Genomic DNA, 6,868 nt, shown 5'->3' on the forward strand with positions numbered 1-6,868 from the left:
GTCAGCAGTACGACTTCGCCTTCGGACCTTGGGATTGCTGCTTTTAGTCTCACCGCTCTTCAACCGACCTGTCTGGCATGGTAGGACCTTGAGGAACGATTGTTCCAGCCAGCATAGCTCGATTGGATCATCACGATAGGCAAGCCCGACCACCACGTCAAGGTAGCAGCAACGGTCGGGTATTCACTATGTAGTTCCAATTATATCTGTAACCGTTCCTTGTGAAGATTGTAAGACACAATAGCATATATCAAAAGCTAATTATAGTCAACAATCGATAAAACCAGCAAACACTGAACAGCTGTTTCTGCTTAATGTGGGACTCACAAGTGAACATATGTCAAGGATCTTCAAGACTCCGAAAACGTGGTTGCACAATATAGCGAGTAGATTAACATGTAAACAACTGTATGCTAAGTCAGTGATATATTGGTTGAGCACTAGTCAGGAAACCCGAAGATCAAGAGTTCAATAGCCTACGGGATAGTGGATGAAACAACTGACAATCATTTGTTTTTTTTAATTGTTGTTTAATTGATATTATCAGAAGGGGTTTTGTGGGGATTTCAGTATTTTTCATAGTTGAAATCATGAGTTAGTTGAAGCTAGACTTAACCGATAAATCACTGATCGGTTAAGTGCTCTGGCTCGAGACTGGTAGGTCCTGGGTTCGAAGCTTGCGGGGCGAGGTCGTGGATGCGCACTGCTGAGTCCCACAATAGGATTAAACGGCCGTCCAGTGCTTCCAGGTTTCCCATGGTGGTCTAGCTTCAATTAACTCATGATTTCAATGACTGATATTAATTTATTTTGTGATTATGTTATGTTATGACTAATATTATAAGTTAAACTAAGTTTGTTTGTCTGAAGTTGTTTCTGAAAATTTACTTATCTACGTCAAAGATTAAAGAAGTAAAAATAACTTTCTAGAACTTTACTTAAAAGTCTTCATGAAACACACAATGAATAGTAATATTAACAATAATTTGGGATATATAAATTATTTATTATGCATAATATCATCATAAATAATTCATACTGTTCTATTTTCTTATTTACAAATAAATAAATACAATTTCAACACAGTTGTTTTACAAAAGTATGTCTCCAGAATATGTCCGTTATGGTTAGAATTTGTTTGGCCTGGTACGGTCGTATGTTGTGAGCATCACTTTTCCCTCTCAAAATGCTTTCACATGTCCACGTGCACAAAGCCACTGTTAGGGAATTCCTACTCACTATCTTCTCGCGGTAGGGATGTTGCTTACGAAATTGAGAGCACGAAAAGCAAATATCCTACGCTTCAACTGCGTTAGTGGACGCAAAGATTCCCACAAGGAAAGTTGGGAAACCCTGATTCCAAACTAATGGTGCACATGGGCTCAAGGATCTAGAGGAAACAAATGGTGCATGAACTTATTGTTGGTCACCGGCTATCATGGGACTGCATCTACTTCGTTACTCCACTACCTTGTGAATTTTAGGTTGAAGGCTTCGGGTGTGGCTCCTTAAGAGAACCACGTGCTTCGGTATCACAGCCCACACACACTAATAAAATGACTTGTGTGGCGTACATGTATTCGGTACCCCTTTGTATCAAATATTTGTGTTCAAATAAATAAATAAACTTTGATTATGCACACTTTAAGTGAATCAAATTTTGTTTCAAGGTTGTAAAACCTTATTGACAGAAACTGAATGACTTAAATGGTTTGAAATGATATTTTGTTTTTTTCTTATTGTTATTCAAAAACTACTGTCAATTATTTATGACATTTAAAAATCCTCTTTCTATTACAATAAAACCAAAACTAAACTGAATAGTCTTAGGGGTCAGATTGAAAAATATATTCCTTTGTGTAATTTCAACATTAACATAAAAATGGTCATATTGTGCTGTTATTTTGGAGGAATAATTAGTCTCTTGTTGTAAAATAATGAGGTATAATAACCATTTTTGATTTGATGAATCATAAAATACGTGAAACTTATTCGGATAGTTAATGCTAGTTGAAAACCTTTGATCAACCAAATTCATTTCAACCATATGAATACTCTCATCTTACTTACAATTGATTGATTACTAGGTGGTGATCTATGTCATGTAAGTCAGGTCCTTCTTAGTGCAGATTAAATCGTATCTATCAAGTTGCAATGTGGCCACCAGTCTCGGTGATTCGACATTGCATGCACTATGTTGAGAAAAGATGGTGGTTGGAAGTAGTCAACAAGAAACCCTGTTGACTACCTAAAATATGAGAAAGATCATACCAAATATTCAAATCATTTTTATCAAATGCATAATTTAACTGCATTTGTTTCTATAGTCCATCATGAACTAGATGTCAAATAATACAATACAGTATGGTAAATTAATTCCTAAATAAAATGTATAAATTTAAATTCAATATGCAATCATGAATTTGTTCATTATTATTTCTAAATTCTATCTATCTACTTATTAAAAATTTAATTTCATATCAGTAGTTTAACTTGAATCCAGTCTTTTTCCAAACATTTGAGAATCTGTAAACATGGTTTTATTAGTTTACTAACGTAAAAAGTCAATTAGCAATTTGCCAAGTTTGATTGATTGTGAACGTGAATAGATTTGTAAGTAAAGTAATCGAACTGGACTATGTAAATCCGTATAATCTCCGTTGCTTACCATCCAATCAAAAATAGTGACAAAACTAATAAGTCAATAAGGATACAAAAACAGTTACTTGAAGAAATCAATAAGTATATGCTACCTGTTTATTTCTGTAGAACCCATTGTGTATTGTGGTTACTAAAAAAATGGGACTAAATAAAACACATTGTTGCTAAAACTAAAACTTGATAACGACTATTTATGACCTACAATATAAAAAGTGATAAAACAGCTTGTGAGAGTTTAATGACTTTTGAAATGAATATTTTCTTCAAGATTTGTTGATGCTTGAGGTTAGATCTGTTAGTTATATCGTAGGTCATTCAAATTTTGTTTTTCCTTACAACTTTTTTTTTATCTAAAACTTTAAAAATCAACATGGTCTAGGACGTAGTAAGTTTCCATAAACACTTTTGAGTGTTTAATTTTTGAACATACCAAATGGGCGGAATAAACACTGGTTTGGATAGTAATATTTATGTTTCACAAGAAACAAAAACTAATCTTAAATATAAACAAACACAAACCTAATATTTTTCTTGTATATCTATTTGACAGACTGACACTAACGTTTTATACACCTATGTGTATATATACATATATATACCAGAAGTACATCGAAGTAGGAAACCATTCTATTTTCACATAGTAGCTTTAATTTGCCTAATTAAATGATTCCACTACTGAACTTCTATTACTGTTTTGGTAAATATTGTCAGTAACCAATAAGATGGATCAAGAACGAAAACATAATCAATGGAACTCAATCACGTTTAAAGTGGAGAATTCCTCACTAATAGTAGTAGATGGTCTACCTGTTCTATGAAAACTTTGATGCAGTTAGACTTGTGCCATTGAGGATTTGTAGATGAATCATCCAAGTCATAGATATCAAACGATCACAAGTATATACATGAGCTAAAAGTCTTTTCCATTAATATTATTATTAGTAGTAGTATTACAGTCAAGTATCGTTTTAGTGTAATTCATTTTTAACGAAATTTCAAATATTAACAACATACTTACTTTCATCGGATTCATTAATTGTGAACTACATAAAAATAAGAGGTAGCTCAAAATTCATAAACTGACTAGAAAATGATTGTGCATAAAAATGTAGCACTACTTTTATATATGATAAAGTTTTTTGATTCATTTGTCAATGGAAGTTGTGAGATATGGTTCTTCTATGAGCTTCTTATTCACACAACACAAACATGCATATATACATAGATCTATTCAAAATACTTTCTGTATTTCTAAGATATCATTCAATTGATCCAATATGAATTCATTTATTTCCTTCTATTCAAATAACTAATTCCACAAATTAGTAGTATATTCAGTAGTATAAGAGACGAAAAATTAAAATTTGATAAAATTAATCAATTCTCAAATATAATAATCAAGACCATAATGAAAGGCTAATTTACAATGTATCGTCTAAAATGCTCTATACACATTCATACTGAATAGACCAATTGTAAGTTAATAAAAAAGTAATAATAAGACCATTTTCCTATTGGTTCTTTAGTCATTCTATTTCTAGAAATCACTTGTCTTTAATTCGTTAATAATGAAGATGGATATTAATAATAATAATAATAATAATTATTATTATTATTATATATATAATCATTATGATAACAATAGTAATAATATGTATCCTTTAAAAATCCAACAACTCATATGTAAAGGAGTAGATATTTACTATTCGAAATTGTAAAGTAATCTTGAAATTTACCCAGTCATGTTTGTTTGAATCTTCCCATCGATGTTTAGAACTGCAACTGGTCAGTCTCTAATTGGCATATGTGCATACTGTGCGTATCGCTTCGATATAGTCTAAATTCACAAGCATTATAAGCAAAGATGGATAGTGGCTAGTAGTGGAATCCAGGACATGCGTTTCGTCCTCTTTGGGACTCGTCAGCTAGATGCACCTGCATCTCAGAGTTGATGTCCACCCTGGAACACGAACCCAGTACCTTTCACTTCAAACGTCATCGCGTTATCCACTCGGCCACTAAGTCCTGATGGCCACTTGCTTGTGCAATGAGGTGAAGTTGAAATATGCTTAGTATTATTTGTTTGGATCTTCCCATTGATGTTTTTAGTAAAGTAATCTTGTTTTAAATTCAACTGTTAGGTACTTACATTTATACTGAAACTGAACGACAGTATCTTTAATCATGGTTAGTGGTAGTATTACAAACTTCATTGCCATAACTGACTAATTATTAAGTGTCTAAAATGTAAAAAAACTACTTTCAGTCATTGTTTTGATGGTGAAAATTTTAAGGTGTAAACAAATACCACTTCTAGTTTTACGAATATGTAAACAAATGGATAACTTAACACCCTATTTCAATTCAGCCAAATAGTCACATTAGTTTGAGGAAATTAGCAAAAACAGAGTAAAATACTATTTTTGACTTTACTACCATTGTTTTAAGGTTAATTATTGGGACTAAAATATTCCTATAATTGTTATAAATAGGCAAGAGGGTAGATTTTATAGCGCATTACTCTGGTTTATTTTGTTCGGGGTAATGGTTTCTCGAATAAAAATCTTTGTTTACGGTCATTAGTATTACTTTCATTCATCCGTACTGCCTAAATAGTTATCACTAACAAATAGTTGCATTTTTTGAACTGAGAATTCAATTTTTGAGTACGAAACAGATACGTTGAATGATTGATTATTGATTATTTTCAGTCATCGTAATTAGTAAATACAGGGATAATAATGTACATAATAACAGGGGGTGCCTTGCACAATATAAAAAATAGTTGTAGTTACTAGTCTCATGAATGATTGTGATCCACGACAGATTTCAACATGGTTATATGTTAACGTTAAATTTCATCTTAAATATTACATAATATGTAGAAGAAATATAGTTGGTCAGTGTCAAACTCATAACGATAAGTAGATGGCGTTAGCTAGGGAGACGATTAAAATCTATCTTAAGTAAATATTTCTACTTATCTAATTGTCCGTATGTTAATTTGAAGGCAAGGAATTAATCAATACAAACTTCTACGATTGTTCTATGGTGTAATCACAAGACGGTAACATTTTATAGACCGGTAAATCGATGATTGTGACTCTAAATGTATGCCTATTCCGAAAATATTCACTACCTAACAATGGATACAAGTTTTAGCACTTAACTGTAAACAGCTCAAATATTGCATTCAGTATTGTTTATTTGAATCTCCCCATCGATGTTTAGGACTGCAACTGGTCAGTCTCTAATTGGCATATGTGCATACTGTGCGTATTGCCTCGATATAGCCTTGATTCACGAGCATGGTAAGCAAAGATGGATAGTGACTAGCAATGGAATCCAGGACGCGCGTTTCGTCCTATTTGAGACTCTTCAGCTAGATGTACCTGCATCTCAGAGTTGACATTCACTCTGGGACTCGAACCCAGTACCTTTAGCTTCATATTCCATCGCGTTATCTACTCCACCACTGAGTCCTGATAAGCACTTCCTTGTGCGATGGGGTGAAGCTCTAATAATGGCATACTTCACTTAAATAGAGTTATACAACGTAATTATATTTTCTTCTCACCAAACTTAATAAAATCTTTTATTACTGATTGGATTAAAGCATTAATTATTTCGATAGTGTAATAAAGAAGACGAAGATTATCAGAACTATGTGATATATTAGCGCAATACATTTCGAACAATTTGATCACATGTAATATACTTGTTAAGAACATTTATACTATAAAATTAAAAGGTCAACTAGACTGGAAATAGGGGGGTAAGAATAGACAAGGATAATAATAATATATAAAAGCGTATAGGGGCGTATACAAAGGTTTATTGAAGCCTTAGCCATACGAAAATTCAAACCCTCCTTGTGTATTCAAAAACAGTTTGTTCTTGCCTTAAACCTACCCTGGTAATATTAGCTTATTATCCAGAGTGATTAGGTTTCAAATTGCTTTCACATCATTTTTATTATTATCCTTGTCTACTCTTACCCCCCATTTCTAGTCTAGTTGACCTTTTATTTTTGTATATAAATGTTCTTAACAAGTATACTATATGTGATCGGATTGTTCAAAATGTATTGCGCTAATATATCACATGGTTCTGGTAATCTTCGTCTTCTTATTACACTATCAAAATTTATGAAAAGGACTAATTACATTCATAATTTTTCAACACAACACATTTTGTTGTTGGTATA

This window comes from Schistosoma mansoni, chromosome 5 (assembly GCF_000237925.1).
Source record: "Schistosoma mansoni strain Puerto Rico chromosome 5, complete genome".
NCBI classification, from domain to species: Eukaryota; Metazoa; Platyhelminthes; class Trematoda; order Strigeidida; family Schistosomatidae; genus Schistosoma; species Schistosoma mansoni.